This window comes from Podarcis cretensis (genome assembly GCF_951804945.1).
Source record: "Podarcis cretensis genome assembly, chromosome: 13".
NCBI lineage: Eukaryota > Metazoa > Chordata > Lepidosauria > Squamata > Lacertidae > Podarcis > Podarcis cretensis.
Genome location: NC_137182.1, coordinates 46,532,710 through 46,550,714, shown reverse-complemented (window position 1 = coordinate 46,550,714; position 18,005 = coordinate 46,532,710). Strand labels below are relative to the sequence as shown.

The following is an 18,005-nucleotide window of genomic DNA, read 5'->3' as shown; positions in this document are numbered from 1 at the left end:
GCCCCGGGTTAGGGGGCGCAAATTACTTGCCTTGCCCCGGGTGCTGACAACCCACGCTACGCCGCTGGGTCCAGCCAGTTGAACTTCCTGTTACACCTGGTCTGGAGCATCCGTTCTTTGCATGTGACCAGGTAGGTGGGCGTGACCCTTGCAGACCCCACAAAATGGGCCAGTCACGCAGCCATCTCCCTCTTTTGACTCTTCTTCCTCTTGTTACGGAAATTAAGCGGAGGGGGGGCACATCTTTAAAGTTGTTAACAGTTACAAATATTATGCCTTAATGTATCCTTTCGACTTGACAGCTCAGGGAATATAGCTTTATGAATCATATCAAATCAACACCTTTGCCAAGTTCCTCCATTCCAACACCATTTTGCCCTTGGAAAAAGGACTCTTTCCCCTGCCACCTCCCCAAGCTTGAAGAAATGTATACACACCTCCTACCCCAGGAAATGCCCAGAGGTAACAATTGCTGGGCTCATTGTTCTCCAAGGGAAGCCAAATCTCATCACCAGACTTGCCTCAGGCTCCAAACATGCAAAGGAGATTCTATTGTACTTTGGGTGGTGGGACTTCAGAGGTGTTTGCCTATGCCAATCTTATACCTGGGTCTTGCCCTGACATGTCTGCTTATGCTAATCTTGTACCAAGGACTTGTCTGGACATGTTTGACAAGGTTAAACTAGTGTAACCCCTGTCTACCCCTCCCCTTTTGTAGCATGTCAGTGATGTAGCAATGATGTATCAATGATGCTGTATGAACTGTATTCTGGGATATAGTGGGAAAGATTTAAAAGTCATTGTCACCCCATCCTCAGGGTTCAAAATTCCTTTTTGAACCTGTTGTGCAATAAACTTTGGTCTACAGCTATTTGCCCTGGTTGGTGGCTGGATTCCTTCCTTTATTCTGCAGGGCCCTCCAGGCTCTGACCAAGGAGCTGGGTAACACTCTTCATGCCATGCTTTCTTGATACTGATGTATTTTGCTGTCTGCTGGCTCTCAGCCACCAGGAAGGACATGGGCTCATTCCCATGGGATGAACTCAAACCCTTTTTTGTAACTGTAACTCTAAACTTTAGGGATCCAACTGTGAACTGAATGTGAGTAAACTTATTACTTTTAAAAGAAGCAATCCAATCTGGCTTTGTTCAGATGGGGTTTGGTTCCTGGTAAGTCCCCTTTTATCCCTCCTAAAGAGAATAAAGACACAGGAAGCTTAAGTAAAAAGATTCAAACGAATCTACCAACTAGTTTCCTGCTGTGTAAAGAGCAGGTACATACTCTGCTGTATGAATAAACTCACTAGCATGAGTTAGGAAGGATAATATTTAATCAATATATCCTCTCCTGCTACACACAACATTCCCACAAATAATAATACATTATTGACATAGCCTTGCATTGTAACTTTTACATGGGTTTTATAAGGATTATTGCTGTATAATGTGCATGAAGTGCTTTCAGTGCTTGAAAGCAGTATACAAATGTTAGGTATTACTGGATATTAGGCTTGGTTGGAAGGCAGGACAGTATCTTTTTGTATATATAATTTACTAAAGCAACATAAGAACTTAGGAGGAGTGTGCTGGCCTGGGCCAGTATATCAAGGCCAGGCCAGTATACTGTGATCATGTCAGTGTATCTGGAACAGATGCAGCGTACATAGAGCAGGGACTGGGGAGCGGTCTCTTTGGTTCCCCACCCTGAAGTGCACCAATGATGCTGTGATTGGAATATCTTTCTGTATTATATGTTCACTAGTCTGTCATCACATTGTTTTTGTCGGCTGTTTCCTAAAGCTCTAGGGCAGGGAGATGTTGCCTTGAGAAGACAGCATGATGACTAGAAAGAAGAGGAGCAGGTTAGGGTAAGTTAATATCAGGGCAGAGAAAAGCAGGCAGGAGACAGCCAGGCACCATGGCAGAAGGTGGAGTACTGGAAAGAGCAGGCAGCCATGGTGGGATCCTGTCTGTTTAGAGAAGGTTCCTGGCAAAGCAAGGATGGCATCACGCATGGTGGTGGGGGCTGGGAAGGAGAGAAGAGAGGGGTTCATGTCTGTGGTAAATGGCAAGGTTAATTGAAGTCCTGGTGGGGGTAAGGAAGTCTCTGTGTGTATAACAGTTGTGATGGGGCAGCAGAGAGAGCACGAACTGAGGAAGGGGCAGGTGGAACTGACTAGGGTAAAGGGGGCATTTGGAGGAGTGAAGTGGAATATTGGAGGGAGGTGTACATGTGTAAGTGACAATTTTAGTGCTCTGGTGATGAAGAGAGCTGGGGAGGAGGAGGAATTAGGGAGAGGGCAACTGGAAGTGACTGGGGTAAAGGTGAAATTGGGAAACATGGTAGGGAGAGAGGGAGAAAGTTTCCAGGTCAATTAAGAAAGAGTGAAGAGAAATTTGATAGCAGAGATAGGGCTTCTGCAAGGTCATGTTGGAGAGTTATGGGGGGAGGCATGGAATTGTATTTGTGTTCAACCTTGCAAAATATTGCTGCACTGAATCACTGTCACCAAGCATTTAATTCTTTGCAAACAGACCAAGAGTTTGGTGCATTTTGACAGTGAGACTGGCACTTTTCAAACCCACATTGACTGCACTGCTGACATTGAACTGCTGACATCTCAATGGGGAACAGTTTCCCTTTGACAAGTCAACCCTGGTGTCAGAAAGGCCAGAGTCTCAGCTCTTTGGCTTCATCTCTGATATGGGCAGTTAGGCGTCGCTGGGCTGAATGAATTTGTGTCATAGTGGAGGGCAAGAAGCAGTGTCCGGGGGTGCCTCTAAGCCCTCCAGCCCCAGCATGACGGAGCTGCTGGTCCAAGCGGCTTCGACCTGCAAGGAGTGCCACAGGGTGTTCCTGGCTGCCCTCCATAAGGTGCTGGTGGCAGGCAGCTACGATGTGGACAAGAATAGCAAGACCCTGATGAGCCAGGGGATGCTGGTGCAGAGCCTTGGGCTCCTTCAGGCTCAGCAAGGACCAGGCCTCCACCTTGGAGGGCAAGAAAAAGGCAGTGGTCCAGAAGCCTACAGGAGTGGCTAATGGTGGAAAATAACCAGCAAATTCCAGCTCTTTCATGAGCCTTTGGGCGATGGGGCTGTCTTCCCAGCGTTGCCTCTCAAGCCCTGGATGTCCTTGGGCATGATGGTGACGCGCTTGGCGTGGATGGCGCACAGGTTGGTGTCCTCGAACAGGCCCACCAGGTAAGCCTCGCTCGCCTCCTGCAGAGCCATCACGGCCGAGCTCTGGAAGCGCAGGTCCGTCTTGAAGTCCTGCGCGATCTCGCGCACCAGGCGCTGGAAAGGCAGCTTGCGGATCAGCAGCTCCGTCGACTTCTGGTAGCGGCGGATCTCGCGCAGCGCCACCGTGCCCGGCCGGTAGCGGTGAGGCTTCTTCACTCCGCCCGTGGCCGGCGCGCTCTTCCGGGCGGCTTTGGTCGCCAGCTGCTTGCGAGGCGCCTTCCCGCCCGTCGACTTGCGAGCCGTCTGCTTCGTGCGGGCCATCTTGCCCTTACGAAACCTTGAAAAAGGTCCCTGGAGAAGGAAGGGCTGGAAAGGGCTGAGGTCACTTTCTAGGTATTATAGGCAGTTTGCTGTTTCCTGATTGGCTGAGGACAACAATGCGGCGGCTAGACTGGTGACTGGGAGCGGCTGCCGAGACCATATAACACCGGTCTTGAAAGACCTACATTGGCTCCCAGTACGTTTCCGAGCACAATTCAAAGTGTTGGTGCTGACCTTTAAAGCCCTAAACGGCCTCGGCCCAGTATACCTGAAGGAGCGTCTCCACCCCCATCGTTCTGCCCGGACGCTGAGGTCCAGCTCTGAGGGCCTTCTGGCGGTTCCCTCATTGCGAGAAGCAAAGCTACAGGGAAACCAGGCAGAGGGCCTTCTCGGTAGTGGCGCCCGCCCTGTGGAACGCCCTTCCAGCAGATGTCAAAGCAATAAACAACTACCTGACATTCAGAAGACATCTTAAGGCAGCCCTGTTCAGGGAAGTTTTTAATGTGTGATTTTACTGTATTTTTGGTTTTTATGGAAGCCGCCCAGCCAGATGGGCGGGGTATAAATAATAAATTATTATTATTATAATAACAAAAGTTCCTTCTCTCCCCAGTATTTGAATTTCCCGCGCAACTTCAGCCTGCTTCCTCTCTGCCTCCACCGTCCCCTTCCTGTTCCTGATGCTGCTTTGGCGTAGGCAGGATTTTTGGGTGTGGGGCAGGCTTTATGTTGTGGGGGACAAAACCTCATTTAGTTAAGTCTTTTTATTGATTTGCTTGATTTAGGGATGCCCCCCCCCCCGCCCATGGCGTGCTGTAGAGCTTACCAGCAACTCTCTGGGAGTTTCAGACGCAGCTCCCTTTATTTTTTAATTCCAGGAGCGAGGGTCTCTCGCTTAACCCCGCTGATTCAAAGCCTCAAGATGCTGAAACCTTTTCAGTATCTCATCACTAGAGCAATCAGTTAATAGTGCAACTGATCATCATGTAGTTGTGCTTCAGGCAAGCAACCTTCAGCAATCAGCGGATTGATTAAATAAATAGGCGAAACGAAAATACTGTACAACAGGAAAGAGGAGGTGGGAAGGCATTGTTCACACTATTCCCCGTAAACCCGTACAGCGGAGGTAGCGTGGCCGAGCGGTCTAAGGCGCTGGATTAAGGCTCCAGTCTCTTCGGGGGCGTGGGTTCGAATCCCACCGCTGCCAACTTCGTTTTTTACACCCACTTCGTCTTAACTTGATGTAAAATACTTATTAGAATCACACAGTGCAGGAGTGGGGGATATTTTTTTTCAGCCCGAGGTCCACATTCTCTTCTGCGCAAGCTTCCAAGGCCCACGTGGCAGGCAGTGGGGAACAGCACCAGAGAAGAAAGTGGGTAGAGCGACAAAAGTAAATTTTAGCTGCCTTCTGCACACGCTCCTCCATTTAGGGGAGCAAGAGGCATTCTTAGAGTTCAAAGACACATACCAGCCAGGTAAGAACACCAGCCCGCGAGAGGGGCGAGGCATGGCAAGTGAAAAAAGAAACCCCCTTTCTTAAGTAGTCAGGATAGCCGAGCGGTCTAATTATACTGGGGGGGGGGCGCATTTGGGCCCCTGGCTTTGGGTTCCTCTTCCCTGACATAAGGGAAACCAAGTTATTTGGTCTAGCCTTGCGTGCCATTCATGATGATCTGTATGCAGATCATGCAGAGAGGACGGTAATTTCTTTATCAGTGTTTGTAACTCTGTTACAACAAGCCTGTTTGTTTTTAAAAAGATGCATATATATTACAAAGCTGGAAGGGGGAAATAGGTGCTTCTCGTGGTATTTGAACACTCTTTTTCCGCTATATTAGCAAGGCGGTCTCTGTGGCGCAATCGGTTAGCGCGTTCGGCTGTTAACCGAAAGGTTGGTGGTTCGAGCCCACCCAGGGACGATTCCTTTTCTCAATAGCAATCGCACGTCAAAAGTCAACTAGGTTTATTAAGAACAGCGACTTTTCACATATTATCAGAGCTTTACGATTTGCCAGATGAGAGAATTCATCGCTGAGGGATTATCGTTAGTAACGTCCATCCTCGCAAATATATATTTTTTTTTAAAAAAGCTTATTTCCTCTATTTGGGCACTCATAAGCCTATGAAAGCATCCTGCCAAATATATTGCCATACAACAGGTTGGTTTAGGTCAACTTTCTGGGTATTTCAATGGGTGATGTGACTTCTATTTATTAAAACAACTGAGAGGTGCAATTTAGATCACACAAATAAGTATTCATCTGTTTCTGCCTTCCTTCGCTTATTATTATGATCGTTCTCTTAACTACTGGCCTTTAAATTAAGCCTAACAACTGTTTTCAAAAACAACAATAGTCCCTATGTTTTTAACTATCTCCCTTAGCAAAGCTTTGTTTTCCGAAGGTTTATTTGGGAAGATTTGATATTTGCTTTTGAGAATGAAAAGCAATCCACTGGCAGCGGTGGGATTCGAACCCACGCCCCCGAAGAGACTGGAGCCTTAATCCAGCGCCTTAGACCGCTCGGCCACGCTACCCTGAGAAGAAGTCAGAAATGGACAAAGTAATGAAAGTAACTCTTACTTTTGCAATGTAGGCTACATTCCAGTAATGCAAATGCAGAGCTTCTACTGCTGCACCCACAACACACACCTCTATGCCTAGGGAAGCAAGAGGCATGACCACAGTTCAACACTTTCCATCTAGGCAACAGAACCTGGGAAGAGTTTCCTGGGGAGGGAATGTGGCCTAGTGGGAGCACCAAGGGATGCCTGGAGGGACACATCTGCCCCCAGACCTGAGGTTCTTCATGCCTGCTTTAATGTAACAGACTCACAGGCTTTACTTTTTGCATGCCTTTTCCCTCTAACATTACTGCTTAAGATTCCCCCGCATCTGAAAACCATGTGCATCATGGGTGCCAATTCCCTGGGGCCCTGAGCACCCACAAAATTCCCCATGAATGGGCGGTGCACCCACAAAATTTTGGTGCCAGGGCCATGCACGCTGCATGGCACCCACAGCCCCAGGCACCCATGGTCACAGGGCCAAGCTGGAACTCCTGGTGTGTATATATAGATCTGGATAAAACTCCGTGCATCTGCTGAGGTAGACTTGAGGTTCACTAAAGCTTGTGCCATAATAAATCTGTCTACATATAGCTTCACAATACAATACTCCGGGCACAATTCAAAGTGTTGGTGCTGACCTTTAAAGCCCTAAACGGCCTCGGTCCTGTATACCTGAAGGAGCATCTCCACCTCCATCATTCAGCCCAGACACTGAGGTCCAGCGCTGAGGGCCTTCTGGCGGTTCCCTCCCTGTGAGAATTGAGGTTACAGGGAACCAGGCAAAGGGCCTTCTCAGTAGTGGCGCCCGCCCTGTGGAATGTCCTCCCATCAGATGTCAAGGAAAGAAACAACTATCTGACTTTTAGAAAACATCTGAAGGCAGCCCTGTTTAGAGAAGTTTTTAATGTTTGATGTTTTTATTGTGTTTTTAATATTCTATTGGGAGCCGCCCAGAGTGGCTGGGGAAATATTATGATTATGAATATGATTATGATTATGATTATGATTATGATTATGATTATGATTATGATTATCTGTTTTTGCTGCAGTAGCCTTTATGCAGCTACCCACTCCAGGACATTTCACAAGTAAGGAGGGTGACAGAAGAATCTTTAAGAGCATCCTCTCTTTTTTCATAGTTCCTTGCATGATGAAGAGAGCTCTGTCTCTCTAAGCAGCAAGTTTCTTATTTGACAAAGTGGGATACAAAGGAGACCATGAAGAGATATGTGAAGATAATAGGAGCCCTGCTGGGTCAGACGGAAAGGTCCATGCAGCATCCTGCTTCCCAGCAGTGGCCAATCAAATGCCAAGAGAAGGACCTGAAAGCATCAGCCCCCTCCTCAGCAACTGATATTCAATCATAGACCCTAGAGCAGCCTTCCCTCACCTAGCACCCACCAGATGTAGGCTGCATCCCCACCATACCTTTACACCACATTTGGAACACATTTGTTCCCTCAATGAATTATGGGCACTGTAGTTAACCCCTCACGGAGCTGAAATTCCCAGCAACCATTAATAAACTGCAGTGCCCAGAATGCTTTGAAGGAAAGAGTGTGCTTCTGAATGGGCTTTAAAGGTGTCGTGTGTACACAACCATAGACAACAGGACTCATGGTCAGAGATGCTGGGAGCTATAGTCCAGGACATCTGAAGGATACCAGGTTGCGGAAGGCTCAGATTTAGTTGTTTGTCAATTCTTTTGGCATTTGACAATTTTGCAACTTCTTTTCATGCGCATCAGCCTAAAGTTTGGCACACTTTCAGCTTAGAACTGCAAATTTAAACAAATAAGAGATGTTATTTGGTAAAATACGTATTTTGTCATATTAAAGAGTTTTAATATTCATAAATAGTAATTAAATTATATGACTTCTGATGGCAGATTATACCATGACGAACATGTCAGACCAGCTGATTGGCCAAAAAAACCCACCACTAGTGGCTGTTTCTAGATCAAGTGCATGTGGGATCATTTCATTTTTTTATTATTATGATTTCAGATCTGGAAGTGGCCTGGTCCTCTCTGGACCTCTGAGAGAGGGTGCTTGGGGATGAAGTGTGCCTTAGTGGTGGTGGTGGCCTCTCAGTCCTTTGAGTTGCGTAGTCTTTAAGACTATCCAGGACTGGTTCAAGACATTTTGGCACCTGAGGCAAACCATGAACTGTTGCGTCCCCCTCCCAGCAGAGAGGAAGGGGTGAGTGAAGATCAACATCAGGAACACAGAGGGAATAAAGATCTAGGACCCACGTACCTACAGGACCACCTCTCCTCGTATGCCCCACGGAGGATATTAAGGTCCACAAATGACAACATTTTGGAGGTCCCAAGTCACAAGGTGGTTAGATTGGGCTCAACTAGGGCCAGGGCCTTTTCAGTACTGGCCCTGACTTGGTGCAACGCTCTGTCACAAGAGACTAGGGTCCTGCGCAACTTGACATTTTCCCACAGGGCCTGCAAGGCAGAGCTGTTCTGCCTGGCCTTTTGTTTGGACTCAGTCTGCCCCTTATGTTTCCCTCCCCTTATGGTTTTTTAAAATGAGGCTGCATTTTAAATTGCATTTTAACCTGTATTTTAAATTGGTGGTTTTTCCCCCTATTATGTTTTTACTGTAATTTTTACTGGTGTTAGCTGCCCTGAGCCCGGCTCTGGCCAGGGATGGTGGGGTATAAATAAAATTTATTATTATTATTATTATTATTACATGCGAAACAAGTGGGGGAGTCAACCTTGCCTAGTGGCACACTGAATGGATGCAGCACCCAGGAGACCCAAGAGGGCCTCCCCAGCCATTTCTACTCCAGGAGTGGGAGGAGACCAGCAGATCCAACCTCCAAGGTGTGTGCCACAGCGTGGCAGTACCAACAGCTGTGGGCCATGCATTCCTTGGTCAGATCTACTGCCTCTGTGGATCCTTCCACCTGAGCTGGTCACCTCACCTTGCCACTTGAGTGTGCCAGCCCTGCTACTGCCACCGTGTAATTTCTTCAACCAGATTTCTGAAATTGTTGGTTTTGATTTCTGCACTGGCGCAACAGCCTTTGGGCAGACCTGAGCAAGTGGACGGAATTGCACAGATGTGTAGATTCAGGGGAAACATAAGGAGAAATTTCCTAACAGTAGGAGCTTGGGGTGGACAGAGCAGTAGAATCTGTCTCTGGCGGAAGGTGGCTCTCCTTCACTAGAGCTATTTTAACAAGGGATCTTGGGGGTGCTGTGCTTGTTGCAAGATTCCAGCACTGAGCATGAGGCTGTATGATAAACTTCTATGCTTCCCTGATGAATCAGCGCAGGGAAATGCAGGGGTTTGTTGGTGGACCTGGTGGTTCTCAGAATGTCTTTCTGTGCTGTGCTAGACCAGACCTTGTTATCAGAATGCAGCCACGGGATTATATTTATTTTTTTAAAAAAACCAAAAACATTTATTTAGTTGAGATAGATAGATAGATAATGATATAGATATAGATATGAATACACACACTAAATAAATGTTTTTATAATACAGTGTAGTTACGTGTAGATCTTGTGGTGACATGGAATACAATGACCTTTCGAATTCATCCTGATGAAATTAAAACCGTTATGAATAGTCATGGTTGTTAATTCCCATTGATTTGCCTCCCTTGTTTAGTGCCAAAGTTTCCAAGTTTCTGGAAGGCTGGCTTCAAGACCACGGTTCTTCTGGTCAATTTTCCTGCTGCCGCTCTGCCCTGCTTCATTTAAGACAACAAATAAAAAAGGAGTCTGCGGTAACATATGGCTTCTAAAATGGTTATTGGTGTTTTTTAAAAATAATTAGATAAAAAGCGTGCGCCCAACGTGGGGCTCGAACCCACGACCCTGAGATTAAGAGTCTCATGCTCTACCGACTGAGCTAGCCGGGCAGTTATCGCAACCCTTCTCCTCACTTCTTTTAGGCTTCTGCGTGCTCAGTCTAGCCTCGATAGCGCCGTGTATTTTTCCGCCGCCGCCAGATATCCAGCCTTACCCATGTCTTGAGACAGTAGCCAGGCTTCTTCGTTAACTTTATTTTCATATATTCTACAACATGCATTAATTGGTGGGAGGCAGAAACGGCACTTTTCCCCCTTGATTCGAAGCGGCGGTAGAATTCTACCGTCTACAACATGAAACCAAAAAGGGTTTTTTAGGTGGGAAGTTTCATTTATTGCTCAAAGCAAATGTTCTTAAAAGCAGGAAGAAAAGCGGGAATGTATAAAAAAGCAAAACCCTAAGTCTTCCTGAACGCTGTGAGATTTTCTTCCAAGGCAATATACATATAACAGAGGATTAGCGGTGCCGTTAAATTGGAAATCGTAGCGAAGGAAAAGGACACTTGGCAGCGGTGGGATTCGAACCCACGCCTCCGGAGAGACTGGAGCCTAAATCCAGCGCCTTAGACCGCTCGGCCACACTACCTTAGATGCTGCTCTATTATTCCGTTGACTTCCTACTGTTAAAGTGTCACTCCGTTTCATTCAAGTCCTTTCTTTTCAGGACTAAACACAGGTGTTCAGTAAAGATTCAGATCTTTTGGCTGGTTTCAAAAGAGGGCTTTCCGGATATGCTGGCATAACACCTCTCCCACCACACCGGTTTACTATAACTTAATAATATTCCTCTCCAAATGAGCACCAGCAGCAGATGGGTGAGACCAGAGGGCTGTTTTAGTAACCATAATAATTTTACTCCCTCGTTTTGTATAATAGCATTCACGTGGACTATTGTTATGGACTGTACTTAAATGAGACTGTCATTAAATGATCAGGATCCTTAACGAGAACAGACTCCTGTGAACTCTGCAGAGTTTTAAAAATACAAATGCTACTAGCAGCAGTGTAGGATAGGATAGTGCTGGTTTGTTATTTATTTTATTACTTATTTCTTTATTGAATTTATATCCTGCCTTTTTCTCTAAAGAGCTCAAGGCCGTGTTTTCTCCCCACCTCCACCCCCATTTTACCCTCACAACAACCCTGTGAGGCAAGGCAGGCCAACAGATGGGGCCCGGCCCAGCGTCACCTAGTGGGCTTCATGGTAAATAAAGGTAAAGGTAAAGGTACCCCTGCCCGTACGGGCCAGTCTTGACAGACTCTGGGGTTGTGCGCCCATCTCACTCAAGAGGCCAGGGGCCAGCGCTGTCCGGAGGCACTTCCAGGTCACGTGGCCAGCGTGACATCGCTGCTCTGGCGAGCCAGAGCCGCACACGGAAACGCCGTTTACCTTCCCGCTGGTAAGCGGTCCCTATTTATCTACTTACACCCGGAGGTGCTTTTGAACTGCTAGGTTGGCAGGCGCTGGGACCGAGCAGCGGGAGCGCACCCCGCCGCAGGGATTCGAACCGCCGACCTTTCGATCGGCAAGTCCTAGGCGCTGAGGCTTTAACCCACAGCGCCACCTGCGTCCCTTCTTCATGGTAAATAGCCCCCATCTAAACAAAAGTTTGAAATAGAGTGCAATCAGGAAACTCTACAAGGCGCTAAAGTTTATATTGTCGCGCACCACCCCAATCTTCAAGCAGTGTGAGATTCCAGGGGTTCATGAGTCCTTTTGGAAATGAGGTACAGCAGAGACTGTGGTGTCTTTAGGATCTATGGCATGGGTAATTGTAATTTGTATGGTTTTACGGTTTGATTTATTACGGCCATTGGCCCATATCGAAAACAATACATCAAAATTTAACCATAAACAATACAATTTAAACAGTTAAAATCCAAGTTAAAACACCCATATAAAGCCAATTTTGCTTCAATTAAGTAAACACTATACACAATAAGCTCCCTCTATGTAAACCGAAATTCAAATCCCTCGGATTTTGGGAGGTATGCGTCTTAGTTCTGGCACTTACAGTGATCCATTTCTCCTCTTTTGAAATAAGACATTAATCAGGTATCTACCGACTGCAAGGGATCTACTTGTGTCTTCATCGTTTAATAAGTATATTATTTGGGCTTCCTGAGGTCTGTCAGCAATTCTCAATAAATATGGGGCCAGAAACTTGGACCGTGAAGCCGAATGTAATGGACAACAAAAGATTATATGATATAACGATTCTATAGATCCACTTTTACAGTCACAGAGGAGTGAGATCTGTCCGTTGGAGAGTCTGTTACCCAACACATTTGATGGGAAAACATTGAATCTAGCCTTTATAAAGGCATACCTGTGCATCACCATAGATAATGTAGTTAAATAAGATGGAAGTTTCATTGGAGGTGTTAAGCCAAGGTTTATCGGCGAACAGGTGCCACCACCTGTCGCAATATTAAATTGTAAATCCATCTCCTCTAATTTGTGAGTTATAATTCTCTTGGCAGAAATTAAATCCAATTTTAGTAGTTCAGATGGAGATAGTCCTAAGGACACAAGTTTCCCATGTATTATTTTTGCCCAAGGGCTAGGGAAGTCATCTCTCCAGAGACACTGTATCAAGTGGAGATTTGGAAGTTTATGCCATAATGCCAACCAGTAACAGAGGATGCATTTCCATAATGTGGTTTCTAGAGATGTAACATTTAGTTCGAGTCGTATAGCAGTATTGCCTACACACCTGGGTAATTTTAGCAACCTTCTTAGAAGCTGGTTTTGGATTACCTCCAATTGGGTTAGATTAACAAAAGACCCCCATATTGGAATTGCATATGCTATTGTTGCAGTCACCTTTGCCTTGAAAACTTTTAACACTGATGGAATATGGAAAGCCCCATCTGAAAAGAAAAAACGCAGTAGCGCAAAGGAAAGGGCTTTAGCTCTATTTAATACATATGCAAGATGGACCTTCCAGCCCATGTTGTGTTGGAGAAGGACTCCCAAGTATTGAAATTTAAAGACTTGGTCAATGGCTTTTCCGTCTATTCTCCAATTATAGGTTTTTCGACTCTTAGTGAAAATTAGGACTTTGGACTTGGCATGATTAATTGTAAGAAAATTTGATTTGCAGTAAACATCGAAAATTTTTAATGCCCTCCTAAGGCCAACTCTTGAAAAAGATAGGATCACTGCATCGTCTGCGTGGAGTAGAAGGGGGCAACGATATTGGGCAAGACAGGGGGCATGGATCGTTTCTTGAGAATCTATCAGAGGCGCCCTCATATCACTTATAAATAGATTAAAAAGGGTCGGCGCAAGGATACATCCTTGACGAACACCTCTATTGATGGTTACTGAATTTGAGAGGTCGCCAGCCGGAGTGATTCTCACCCTAGCGGCCGATCCGTCATGCAATTTAGTTATTAGCCACAAAAGTCTTTTGTCTATTCCCCATTGTGCTAATTTTCCCCAAAGTAATCCTCTGGGGATGCTGTCAAAAGCGGCCTTTAAATCAATAAAAGCCGCACAAAGTTGGCCTCTATTTGGGGCGGAATATTTCCGGGCAAGGTGGTATAAAACTAAGACATGATCAACCGCTGACTGATTCGGTCTAAAACCAGCCTGTTCAGGCCCAATCAGGTTGTTCTCTTCGGCCCACTTAGTAAGCTTAGTTAATTTGTAATTTTATTTATACCCCGCCCTCCCTGGCCAAGACAATTGATTAAAATACAACTTAAAAACAGGATTAAAGTACAACTTAAAATGCAGCCTCATTTCAGTGGAAGCCCAGATCAAAAACTGTTTGGGGGAAAAAAACGTCAAATCTTCACCAAGGCCAACTATCCAAACTGGTCCTATGTGGGCCAGAAAAAAAGCCAGGGAAGTCCCCAAATAGGGGTTCCATCACAGAAGGAAAAGGAAAGAGGGGGAGGGGATCAGGCTGGTTCCAAGCCAAAGGCCAGCTGGAAAAACTCTGTCTTACAGGCCCTGCAGAAAAAAATCAGATCCTGCAGGGATCTGTCATGAGACAGAGCATTCCACCAGACCAGAGCCAGTGTTGAAAAGGCCCTGGCCCTTGTTGAGGCTAATCTGACTTCCTTAGGGCCCAGGACCTCTAGAGTGTTGCTATTTATGGACCTTAAGGCAAACTAAGGCCTGGGGGCCAGATCCGGCCCAATCGCCTTCTAAATCTGGCCCACAGACGGTCCAGGAATCAGCGTGTTTTTACATGAATAGAATGTGTGCTTTTATTTGAAATGCATCTCTGGGTTATTTGTGGGGCATAGGAATTCGTTCATTCCCCCCCCCCAAAAAAAATATAGTCTGCCCCCCACAAGGTCTAAGGAACAGTGGACCGTCCCCCAGCTGAAAAGGTTTGCTGACCGCTGATCTATGGTTTATTTACACATATATACAACCTGAGCCTACGATGGAAGGGCTCCCAGCATTAACACCCCAAGAGGGTCTTGCTTCTCCCCTAGCCACAGCCTTGGAGCCAGACACCAGTGATCATGCTTTGACCCTCTCTCCAGCTTGCTGCCTTTAACAGCAGGCAACCCTTTTCCCTCTAGGTCCCATCACTGTTGTTGTTTAGTCGTTTAGTTGTGTCCGACTCTTCGTGACCCCATGGACCAGAGCATGCCAGGCACTCCTGTCTTCCCCTGCCTCCCGCAGTTTGGTCAGACTCATGCTGGTAGCTTCAAGAACACTGTCCAACCATCTCGTCCTCTGTAGTCCCCTTCTTCTTGTACCCTCAATCTTTCCCAACATCAGGGTCTTCTCCAGGGAGTCTTCTCTTCTCATGAGGTGGTCAAAGTATTGGAGCCTCAGCTTCACGATCTGTCCTTCCAGTGAGCACTCAGGGCTGATTTCCTTCAGAATGGAGAGGTTTGATCTTCTTGCAGTCCATGGGACCCTCAAGAGTCTTCTCCAGCACCATAATTTAAAAGCATCAATTCTTCGGCGATCAGTCCCATCATGGCCAACCCTAAAACTCTCCTTCAAACTCTCCCTTTGTCTTCTAAATAACTCTGAGTTGAGGGAGGGGCCCCTCCCATTTGCACAGAGCCCCCTCTCATCACTTCTCTTTTTGTCATAGATGTTTTAGTTGAGATTCCTGCATTGCAGGTTGTTGGACTAGAAGATTCTTGGGGTATCTTCCAACTCTACGATTCTATGTAGTCAAGCAACATCTAGAGGGCCACAGATATTCTCCCAGGTCCCCTGCCCTACATATTTCCAGGGAACAACAATCTGCCTATCACAAAGGAACTGCAACGAGCTCCCCATCTTCTTTCTCAGTGGTGCAAATTGCTAGGCAGAAAAGATTTCGTTATTTATAAAGCATTTTTAAGGCCACTTCTGCCAAACCACATGGTGATCAAATGGGATTATAATAAATGTCGAGTATGGCCTGCCAAATTTGTAGTCAGCGATTGCAGAAGCATATGCCACAATACTCGATTATAATGTGACACCCAGACAACCTGTCCTCCTCTAAATTAACCCTGCCTAGCATGGTTGGCACCAGAGTAGGGGGTAGGGAGGCAAGTGCCCCAAATAAGGAGCTCACCCCCTAAGTTGCCCTCCATTGCTGGGCCCCTGCCACTAACATTTATTTATTTATGTATGTATGTATGTATGTATGTATTTCAGAGAGCTTTCTTTACCTGTGGGACACGGCTCACCTATTTAGAAATATGCTTTGTCCCTTCTGTCTGTTCCCCCATTGCCCCCCCCCCCCGGTGCTGCCATTGAAGCAGCCTAGTAGCCGCCCCCACCTCATGTTTTGGACTAAAATTCTTATCAGCCCCAGAGAAGAGATATAACCCAAAATATTAGGGCACCAGGCCCGGGGAAGGCCATGCTAACCATTAATTGCCAAGAAGGTGCAAAGGTGAAACAGAGTTACTGTATTTGAAGAAATCAATGATTTCTATCTCCTAATGAGAAAAAGGACACGCCTGAACAGGGACTTGAACCCTGGACCCTCAGATTAAAAGTCTGATGCTCTACCGACTGAGCTACCCAGGCTCCTGAAAACTTTTTTTAGGTATTACAGTGGTACCTCTGCTTATGTACTTAATTCATTCCAGAGGTCTGTCCTTAGCCTGAAACTGTTCTTAGCCTGAAGCACCACTTTAGCCAATGTGGCCTTCCACTGCCGCTGTGCCGCCAGAGCATGATTTCTGTTCTCATCCTGAAGCAAAGTTCTTAACCCAAGGTACTATTTCTGGGTTAGCGGAGTCTGTAACTTGAAGCGTATGTAACCTGAGGTACCACTGTATACTGTTATGTATTGGGTTTAACACATTTGATATTACAAGGCGCGTTCTAACCAATCGTATAAGCGTTGGTAGACAAACGTTCTAATGGCAAGTAAGCACATGCACTTTCAACTGTCAACTGTCAGTTCATGCTCAGGTTTGTTATTGTGCTGTCCAGTCAGTTTGGTTCTTGTGTTCCTATGAGTGAGCTGTTGTCACTGATAAATCTTGAAGAACGTATACTGCCTTGAGCTGCTGACTTTTACCGAACATTTAACATTGGCGATGAAGGTGGGATCGCTGCCAGAGGCCCAAGACCGCACCGCAACACCATTGCCTGCCGCCTCGCGACCTCACTGCTACGCTGGACTCAGCAAATAGTCCCGGAAACAAGACCGCACGTGCTGCATCTTCGCAACCACCCACAATTGCTGGGACCTGCACCAGCTGCGGAGAAAACCACGAGCGTCAGACATGCAGGTTTCGGGACGCCACATGTCGCCACTGGGCACATTGGTCGAGTCTGCCACTCCAAGACCTCCGGAGCACGACCCAAGCAACGTGTCCACGAGGCCTACATAGAGGAGGAGTTACAGTCCACCTCTCCAGCCAGAGTACTTCAACTGGCTCATCCTACTCCATAATATCTGATAAGACCCTGAAAGAGCCTTGCCCTAACGGCGGTCCTCCTCTTCACCCGGCCCCCATAGTGCTGCAGGACTTCCAGAGAAAAAGAATCCAACTAAAGGGGATGGGCACCTTCAAGGTCCAGTTTAAGAAGTACACCAAGAATTTGAACCTCATCATAACTCAAGGCCCATTCACTAGCCTTCCAGGCCTAGCATGGTTTGGTCCGTTAAGCCCATATTTCAGGGCTTAATCAGATTTCCCCAGGGGCAGATTTTGAATCGATCTGCCAGGAGTTTCCATCAGTCTTCGATGTAACCCTGGGCCTGTACAGTGGTACCTTGGGTTACATACGCTTCAGGTTACATACGCTTCAGGTTACAGACTCCGCTAACCTAGAAATAGTGCTTCAGGATAAGAACAGAAATCGTGCTCCGGTGGAGCGGCGGCAGCAGGAGGCCCCATTAGCTAAAGTGGTGCTTCAGGTTAAGAACAGTTTCAGGTTAAGTACAGACCTCCGTAACGTATTAAGTACTTAACCCGAGGTACCACTGTACAACGGATCCCCGATTTCCCTACGGCTCAACCCCACAGTTGACCCATTCGGGTCAAGGCCTGTAGAGTCCCGTTTGTGCTTAAACCCAAGATCAATGAGGAGCTTGATCGCTTAGTCACCCAGGGGGTCTTAGAGCCAGTAGCTTCGGGAACCTGGGAAACCCCAATCGTCACACCGGTTAAGCCAGACAGCTCAGTCCGTATCTGTGGCAATTACAAATGCACCCTGAACTAGGCCTTACAGGAGCATGCGTACCCAGTTCCGGTGGTGAGCCACATGTTAGCAACCCTTGCTGGAGCCAAGATCTTCGGGAAGCTAGATTTAGTGCAAGCTTATCAGCAGCTAACCGTTGGCAAGGCCACCGCAGATGCCCAGATAATCGTGACTCATAGGGGTGCTTTCAGGGTCAAACACCTACAGTTTGGAGTTAGCATGGCCCCAGGGTTATTTCAGAGCCTAATGGACCGCCTCCTTAAAGGCATCCCCGGAGTCAAGTCGTTTTCCCACGATGTGCTGATTGCCTTCTTGGGACTTCTTAATTTTTACCATGCGTTCCTGCCTCACAAGGCAGCCGTAGCTTCGTGCAGGCCATCTCGCCATGAGTCTGGGGCCCTCGACAGACCAAGGCATTCCGAGGGGTCAAAGACTTGCTTATGTCCAACTGGGTGT

The 18,005-nt window shown here is 46.8% G+C and overlaps 1 pseudogene across 1 annotated transcript; it reads right to left on the bottom strand.

Annotated features, from left to right (window-relative positions):
- Positions 1–3,072: 3,072 nt before the first annotated feature.
- LOC307201653 (histone H3.2 pseudogene) lies at positions 3,073–3,501 on the bottom strand (annotated as a pseudogene). Its single transcript has one exon. The product of its transcript is annotated as a histone H3.2 pseudogene (transcript).
- Between the last annotated feature and the right edge of the window lie 14,504 nt (positions 3,502–18,005).